The sequence below is a fragment of the Peromyscus leucopus genome, chromosome 2 (genome assembly GCF_004664715.2).
Source record: "Peromyscus leucopus breed LL Stock chromosome 2, UCI_PerLeu_2.1, whole genome shotgun sequence".
NCBI classification, from domain to species: domain Eukaryota; kingdom Metazoa; phylum Chordata; class Mammalia; order Rodentia; family Cricetidae; genus Peromyscus; species Peromyscus leucopus.
The window spans coordinates 129759072-129767538 of record NC_051064.1 but is presented as its reverse complement, the minus strand read 5'-3'; the positions used below and the strand labels follow the sequence as shown (position 1 = coordinate 129767538).

The following is an 8467-nucleotide window of genomic DNA, read 5'->3' as shown; positions in this document are numbered from 1 at the left end:
GCGCCGCCGCCGCCGCCGCTGCCTCGGCAGCCCTCCCGGAGACAGAAGCCGACCAGCCGCTACGAAGTGGTTATAAAGCCTCCGCCCCGCGCGCCGCGGCCCACTGCGCAGGCGCCGGGCTCAGACACCTCACAACCCGCGCGGCCCCGCGAGAGGTGTTGGGCGGGGCCCGGAGGGCGGGGCCTGCGGGCAGCGGGGAAGCCCCGCCTCCCGCAGTCAGGTGGTCCGGCGCAGCCGTGTTGCTCAGGCTCCGCCCTCCATTCCAGGTCCCCGACTCATTGGGCTGGGTGCTCCTTCCCGTAAGGGGAGCCTTCCGTTCATCTGTAAAAAGGAGACTGAGCGTGGACCCGGGACCGATTCCCACAGGCTCACCGTCCAACACGTCTGTGGAGGCTAGCCATTAAGTGGTAGGGAATGTAGTCATTCACTGAACATGTAGAAAGTGAGAGGCACCCCTAGATAAGACAGACAGGGTCCCCCAACGGCAAGGGAAACGCAGAATAAAGCCCAAAATTCTTAATCTAGCATTTGCTGTTTTCTGTCAACTAATGAACAGTACTCCTAAACTCTGTCTCCCATTCTGTCTTCCAGGTACTCTGGGTATACACTGTTGGTAGGAAGAGGCCCCTCAGTTTCTTGTCCGGAAATGCCTTCTTTCAGTCCCCCTTCCCCAACCCCTTAGGCTTGGTAATGAGAGACAGAAAAACACCTTCAGCACCAACAAAAACATGTCAGGATTAGATTTTGGTGGCGAATTAGAGAAACAAAATGGGAAGGGAGAGTTATGACAGAAAAATTTCTTTCCATAAGAAATACGTCCAAAGAGTGACAGACAGTTCAAGCTTCAGTCTTAAGGTTCTGCTCATCCTGGTCCATATTCTAAACAGTGGGAAGGGAAATGTCTTATTTCTTTTCAGAAGACTGGTTTGGAAGGTCTGCATATTTTTGCTTAAATCTCACTGGTCAAAACAATCATCTTGGCACATCTGTTTCCTTCCTTTTTAAAAGATAAAAAATAGTACCTCTGTTATTAATAAGGACTGGAAGAGCGAGGGCCCAGTGGTAATGCACTCGCCTAGCATGCCTCAGAGTGAGGAGAATGGTGTCATGAAAGAACAAATACTTGAACAAAATAAGCAGTCTTTTTCTTGGTCGATATTTAAAACCCGGTCCCCAGATCTTCAAATTTCTGAGATTAAAAACAACACAGCAACCAAGCCCACTGGAAGGATATCCGGTAATGAAAACTGAGAATCAGGGTCTAGTGACCCAGGAGGAAAACCAAGCAGGTCTGATGTCATAGATGCCAAGATAAATTGTGTCCAGGAGGGAGTGACCAACTGTCAATTGTGACAAATGCTGCTGAGAAATCAAGAGAGATAAGAACAGAGACATGACCACTGGATTTGGCAATACCAAGGAGTCCAATATGAGGTATTAAGGGGATTAAGGTATGATATTAAGATGCTAGATAGCTAAAACAATTAGTGTCTGTATGACGATCAGAACAGGCTAGGCTCTGCCGTGGTAACAAATACTCCAGCTAGCTCAGTGGCTTACCACAGGTGTATTTTCCCCACCTGAGTAAAACCTGCTGTGGTGGTTAATCTTCAGCATCAATTTGGTTAGATTTGGAAACACATCTCCGGTTGTATGTATACCAGTGTTTTCTGAATAGCTGAAATGAGGAGGGAGAATCCACCATCCCATGGGCAGGGGACCTGGACCTGAATAGACAGGAGAAAGCAGCTGAACAGCAGCATTCTCTCTCTCTCTCTCTCTGCTTCCTGACTGCAGACGCAATGTGATCAGGACCTCCGGCCGCCATGACACCTCCACTATAATAGTCTATACACCCAAGCTGTCTGCCAAAATAAGCCCTTCCTCCTTCTTGCTGCTTCTATCAAGTATTTCTCAGAGCAACAAGACAAATAATATTTCTGCCATGAGTCAAGGTATTCTCCAAGGTAAATTACATTTTAAAACATTACTTTTTTTATTTTTTTGAGACAGGGTCTCACTATGGCAACTTTTGGCTGTCTTGGAACTCACTATGTAGATCAACTGGCCCCAAACTCATAGAGTTCTGACTGCCTCTGCCTCCCAGGACCTGGGATTAAAGTTGTGTGGCCACCACACCCAGTTGTTAACTTTTCTTTTACACTTAGAGATTCAGGCCACTTCCATCCTGGACTCCCTCATCTGAAGGGCAGACTTTCAGATTGGCCCAATGAGAAAGAAGGCTGGAGGCTGATCATCAATATGTAAACGCCTCAGCTTCCACTCATCAATATCTGAACGCCTCGGCTTCCACTCACAGACCGTTAGCTACAGCCGCTCATAGGTGCCGTCCAAGAGAGACTGGAACCGGTAGGGAAAACATAGGCTATGTAGTAGGTAATATTCTTTCTTCCACAGCTCTCTCTCCACTCATCTTTGACTGTTCTCAGCTCCCATCCTCCCAGGAGGAGGGTGAGGAAGAGGACTGCCTTGTTTCTTGGTCAGATTGTGCCAAGGACAGGGGGAATCCCAGTTCCAGCCAGGTGCCTGGAGATTCATCTCCCTGTACAGCTGAGAGAAACAGCTGTCAGAAACTAGTTTCCTCTCTGGCGTGTGGTGGTGCATGCCTGTAATTCAGCAGTAGGGAGTCCAAGAGGCCAGCCTGGGCTACATGAGGCTTTATTGAAGCAAGCAAGCAAGCAAGCAAGCAAGCAAAGGAAAGGAAGAAGGAAGGAAGGAAGGAAGGAAAGAAAGGACAAAAGAATAAAAAAGAAAAGAGAAAGAATGAAAATAATTCTAGCTTGTTGAAAAACCCAAATGTTTGCTTGTCTTGGGCACAGATTCCCAAACAGTCGGTCTCAGTTCATTGGTGCCACTACCAGAGCTTTCGCAGAAAACGGACCTACAGACCTCTTCTAAATGCCACTGGGCTTTGCAGTGGCCCCATTCCCCATTTCTCTCCTGAATCATCACCGTTGAACAGAACAAGGCAAGTTCCTCCTGCTCTTTCTTCTCTTTCTCTTCTTTAGAAACTGAGTAGTGACTCAGGGAGACGGCATGAAGGAAGAAAGGATTCTCACTCATTCAGTAAATAGTCATTATACTTCCTTTGCCCAAAAACTGGAGTCATATAGAGATGAAGCACACAGTTTCCTGGGGGTTACAGCCGAGAAGGCAGACCCCTGGAACCCTGGGTGATGAAGGCATGTACACAGAGGCTATGACAGGCCAGTGGAGGAGATGGCAGGCTTTGCTCAGGGGTTCAGGAGGGAGTTCATGCAGAAGAGCTCCTGTAGCAAGGTCTCAGTCAGAGTGGACAAGCTTGTAAGGGGGGTGAGGGAGGAAAATTCCAAAATGAGGAAGCCAAAAGGAAACACGTAGTGGGAAGGCAAAGGCAGGCTCAGCCTGAGGAAGCATGAGCAGCAGGGTGTAACTGGAAAGAATATTTGGAAGGATATGACAGAGAGGCCAGAATGGAAAGTTCTGTGTTATGGCTCCATCAGGTGCCAGGAACAGAAGCCTGGCTCGAGTGAGTGGAGGTCCAAAGAAAGATTTTTGGCTCAAGTAACCCTGTGAGCCATGGGTACCACAATAGCTTGGCCCAAGGACCACTGTGGACCAGCTGCATCCAGGGAGGCATCCAGCTCTTGCATCCATCGTTCATCATTGTTTCCTTCCATGTCAGGTGTTTCTTTGTTGTCACTGTGGTTTAAAAAAAAAAATCATAAAACCTCTGTTTTAACCAATTTCAAGAATACCATTCATCAGCATCTGGTTTTCACATTGTTAGGTAACCCTTATCACCATGCATCTCGCTTCCTTTGCATACAGTCTCACTACCTCACTGTCAGCCTGAAAGCCATTAGGCCAGTCATGGATGGAAACCTCTGGATCTGTGAGCCAAAATAAACCTTCATCTTTTCAGTTGATTTATCTCAGATTTAACACTGTCAGCCTGCACTGTATGATCAGTAGGAGGAAGAACAATTCTCCCGAGGAAGGAGCTGAGCTATCATAAGGAAAGACGGGAGCTGGAGAGATGGCTCAGCCGTTAAGAGCACTGGCTGCTCTTCCAGAGGTCCTGAGTTCAATTCCCAGCAACCACATGGTGGCTCACAATCCTCTGTATCTCCAGTTCCAGGGGAATCCAAAGCCCTCTTCTCACTTTCTCAGATACTGCATGTATGTGGCGCATACAGGAAAACATCCATACACATAAAATAACTTTTTACAGGAAGGGCCAGTGAACACCTAGAATATGAAATCTTCATCTGATATAGGTTAGGACCAGGCTACCAGAAGTCTACAATGCCAGGCTGAAGAGCTCAGCCTTTATTCTGCTGGGCAGCTAGACTGTGTGGCAATGTTTGGATCAAGAACAGTCATACATGAAAAGAAATTGGAGTAAACATTGGGCCAACACATGCCCCAATCCACAGGCTCCACTGAGGCCCTGTCTACCGCGTTATATTAAGGGACATTGGAATTTTTATTTTTATTTTACTTTTTTGAGACAGGGTCCATGTAGCCTTAACTGACCTGGAACTCCTATGTAGATCAGGCTAGCCTCGAACTCACAAAAATCCACCTGCCTCAGCCTCTCAAGTGATGGGCATAAAGGGGTGTGCCACCACACCTGACTGGCACTGGAATTTTAGATGTCCTTTAGCCCCCGGGCCAAGGCCAGCTCTGGCAAGTATGAATCCTCTCTCCTGATCTCGTGGGACTGGTCACTGAAGATGAGAGGGAGCAAGCAAGGTTCAGAAGCTCCTGTAGCCATCATCATTACCAAGGCTGCACATAGGGCAAGCATCACTATTGGTGGTTAAAGCCAGCTCACAGACCTGAGGGTCAATTACCACCACCCACCAGACACAGACCCAGCTCCAGGCTCTCTCTCCCAGCCCAGAGAAACACCTCTTGGAAAGTAACCCTTTGGCTGACTCTACATACTCCTGTGACCTTTTAAAGGAACCACAAACTCCTATTTAAAAGCAACCAGATTCCTCTCTGGCCAGACCACTGTCCAACATACGCCATGGACTCATGTGGACAGCATCCTCCCGGTGCGTGAATGCAGATATACCAGTTTGGCTTGTAGAGTTTCACAATGCAAGAGTGCACAGGTTACCAGGTTCTAGAATTTGTACCGTAGGAAGTGTCTGTAGACAAAGTGACTCCAGCACACTTGTGTCAGCTGATCTTGGCACTGAGTCCTCACTGTAGTGGCCTTGGTGATTCAGGGCCTGTCGGACTATTACAAATGGCTCTTTTCTAATTGGAGGCTCTGATTTTGAGCTCTCTCTTGCCTTTCAAGGTTGTTCAGAAAGCTAGCTTTCTTTATTTTATGCTTCTTTATTTACTGGGTATTGCTGGGAATCATCAAGCCAAGGGCCTTATTCATCATGCCAGGCTGATGCTCTACCCCAGCCACTGTTCTTGTTTGTTTTGCAATAGGGTCTCGCTGTTGTAGCTCAGGCTGAACTTGAATCCACTGAGGAACCCACAGTGACTTCGAACCCTGAATCTTTCCACTTCAGCTTCTCAGATTCTCGGGTTATAGATATACACAACAAAGCTTGGCCATGAAAGTTCATTTTATTTTATTTTTATATTTATTTAGTTTTTGATGTGTATGAATATTTGTCTGCATGTATGTATGTGTACCATGTGTGTGCCAGGGTGCCTATGGAAGCCAGAAGGGGGTGTCGTGTCCCCTGGAACTGAAGTTACAGATTAGAGTTACAGACAGTTGTGAGTCACTGTGTGGGTACCAGAACTGAACCCAGGTCCTCCACAAGAGCAGCAAGTGCTGAGGACCCATCTCTCCAGCCCCATGAACGCTCATTTGAATCAGATGTTACCTGAACATTGACCAGGCCTCCAGCTCCTTCCTCTGGCTGCACCAGTGACCTCTACCTACCATGAACCTTGACCTTTTATCTGATCAGGAGTGATGAATGCTTAGTTGTCCTGGCCCGGCTCACCTCTCATCTCCTGGGTCACCTCTCACCTCTCTCCTAGTCTCCATGTCTAGTGAATGACCTCTGGTCCACCCGGAAATCCTCCTGCTTTTGACCTATCCTGTGATCCTTACATCCAACTCCTCCCTCCCCTGGATTTACAGGCCCTGTCCTGGTTCCAGCCTCATTAGGTCTGCTGCCTGGAATTTATCCCCAGTTCCTCAACTGATCTCTTCTGAGAAGTTCCTGGTTCAGATCTCCGCTGTACAATCCTCATCTCCTTCCATGACCCCAGCTCTGTTTATGTTGATTATTTCCTAAACTGCCTTGCTGGTCCCTCGCTGCTAAGCGCTTCCTGCCTTCTGCTCTTGATGCAATCCCACGAACACTCCCAGGCTCATTCTCACTATTATTTCTCCAATCTGTTGTGGAATAGTACTTGAACTGTGTAAAGACGTGTTACCTTTGTTTATGTTGTGGAATATTTACCTGTGTAAACGTGTGTTACATTTGTTTATGCTGCATTTGTTTAATTATGTAAAGATGTGTTGCTTTGCCTGCCTCAGACACCTGCTGGTCTAATACAAAGTTGAACAGTCAATAGCTAGACAGTAGAGGGATAGGTGAGGCAGGTAGGCAGAGAGAATAAGTAGGCAGGAGAAGAGAACAAGGGAGAAAGAGAGGGAGATGCCTGGGGCCAGCCTGCCAGACGTGGAGGAAGCAGGAAAGTAGGACATACAGAATGAAAAGAAAGGTAAAAAAAAAGCCCCCAGGCAAGACCCAGATGAAGAAAAACAGGTTAAGTTATAAGAGCTAGTGGAGCAAGCATAAGATAAGACTGAGCTTTCATAACTAATACTAAGTCTCCATGTCATGATTTGGGGCTGGTGGGCTGAGAAAGCCTGCTGCACCAATCAGACTCTTTCCTCTGTGTCTCGGGGCACAATACAGATAAGTAGTGTCACTTTTCTTACCAACCTACTGTCTAATCCAGGACACTTCGGGGGAATAAGAGAAATGCTAAGAACTGCTTTCGTTCGACAGGTATCCACTGTTCTGTTCCAGGCAGACCGGTAGGTGTGGTTACTCTGCTCTATTGAAGGTCACTGTAAAGAGCAGTTGGACTCCCATACTCTCATTCAGATTGCTAGGTCGCCCTGTGAAGTGGTATCCCATCCTCATTTTGTTCAGATGGAAGATGGAGCCTCAGAGAGCTGGTGACTATGGACAACACAACCAGGTGGCAAAAACCGGTCAGGGAACCCAGTATCTAAATTCTACGTTTATTCCTCCAGTGTCGGGGTCCTATTGTCTAGACATAGGACATGTGCTATCCTGGGATGAAGAGGGACTTATAGAAATGGAGGCTTACTCAGAGAGAAGGCTCGGGTGTGTTTGGTGGATAGATGATCTCTTTAAGTTAGAAAAGAACGGTGTGTTTATTATAAAATAGTGTCCTCTTCCAGCACACTGGTTGCTGTCTATCTATTCATCCAGCCATGTATTTGATTAACATTTATTACACACCTACTGTGTGTCATGGCAGTCCCCAGATTACACCTCTCCTAAATATATTTCCTTGCCATATTTCAAGATGGTTATTCTGAGAAACTGCACCCAGAAATAGCTCTGGAAATCTGTTCTTCGGCTGAAGAAGTTTCCATCAGTCTGCAGCAGTGGAGGGAAAGCAGCAGATGCAGACAGAAGCTTCCTGGATCTGCCCAGGAAAGAGTCTGGGAGCACCTCCCCAGGCAGAGGTGACCCATGTGGCCTTCTGAGGCCCTCCTTGCCTGGCAGGGCAGCCTCTGGTCATCCATACCAGCACTCCCTAGGTTGAAGTCCTCACCTGCCCACATCCAGGAAACCCCCAAACCTTAGTCCTTTGTTTACCACAAAATGTTTAATAAATGTCAACCATCTGGCCCTTCCCTTCAGGTTTACACTTCATAGATTTTTGCTTGTGTACGTAACTGTGTGTGTGTACTGAACCCAGGGCCTCACCAACACAACAGATTTTGCTTGCTTTTTCCTCTCATTTGTTTTGAGTGCCTGTGGATGCTTGTACGCCACGGTGTGCACGCGGAGGTCTGAGGAGGATTCTGGGGGGCTCAGTTCTCCTTCCATTACATTGTCAGGAGACGCCGACTCAGGTGGTCAGGCTAGGCAGTAGGTGCCTTTATATTCTGAGCCATCTCGCTGGACCTGCTCTCTCTTTTTAATCCATCTACCATTGGTTCATTATTACATCTCCAGAGAAAGAAAATATAAAAACCCCTACACCCGGAGTGTGTTGCTGTTACAATGATGAACTAATGATGAACACGCCCCTCCTTTTTCGTGGGATTTACATTCCAAGCAGACCCCGTTCAGCAATAACCCTAATTACAAGTCAGAATAAATGCAAAAGAGGGAAAATAGTGGCTTAAATATTTAATGCGTTGGATAAAAACTAGAGTCGAATATTTAGTAAATTTAACAGGCTTTTTAATCTCACAGATTTCACG

The 8467-nt window shown here is 47.1% G+C and overlaps 2 long non-coding RNA genes across 2 annotated transcripts; both read left to right on the top strand.

Moving 5' to 3' along the window:
- The first annotated feature begins 155 nt into the window (after positions 1-155).
- Positions 156-2988, top strand: LOC119087455. The gene is made up of 4 exons (XR_005090916.1): positions 156-1451; positions 1798-1967; positions 2169-2370; positions 2841-2988. It is a non-coding gene; the product is annotated as an uncharacterized LOC119087455 (long non-coding RNA).
- A 4023-nt stretch (positions 2989-7011) lies between these two features.
- LOC119087456 lies at positions 7012-7897 on the top strand. The gene is made up of 2 exons (XR_005090917.1): positions 7012-7203; positions 7558-7897. It is a non-coding gene; the product is annotated as an uncharacterized LOC119087456 (long non-coding RNA).
- Positions 7898-8467: the final 570 nt, after the last annotated feature.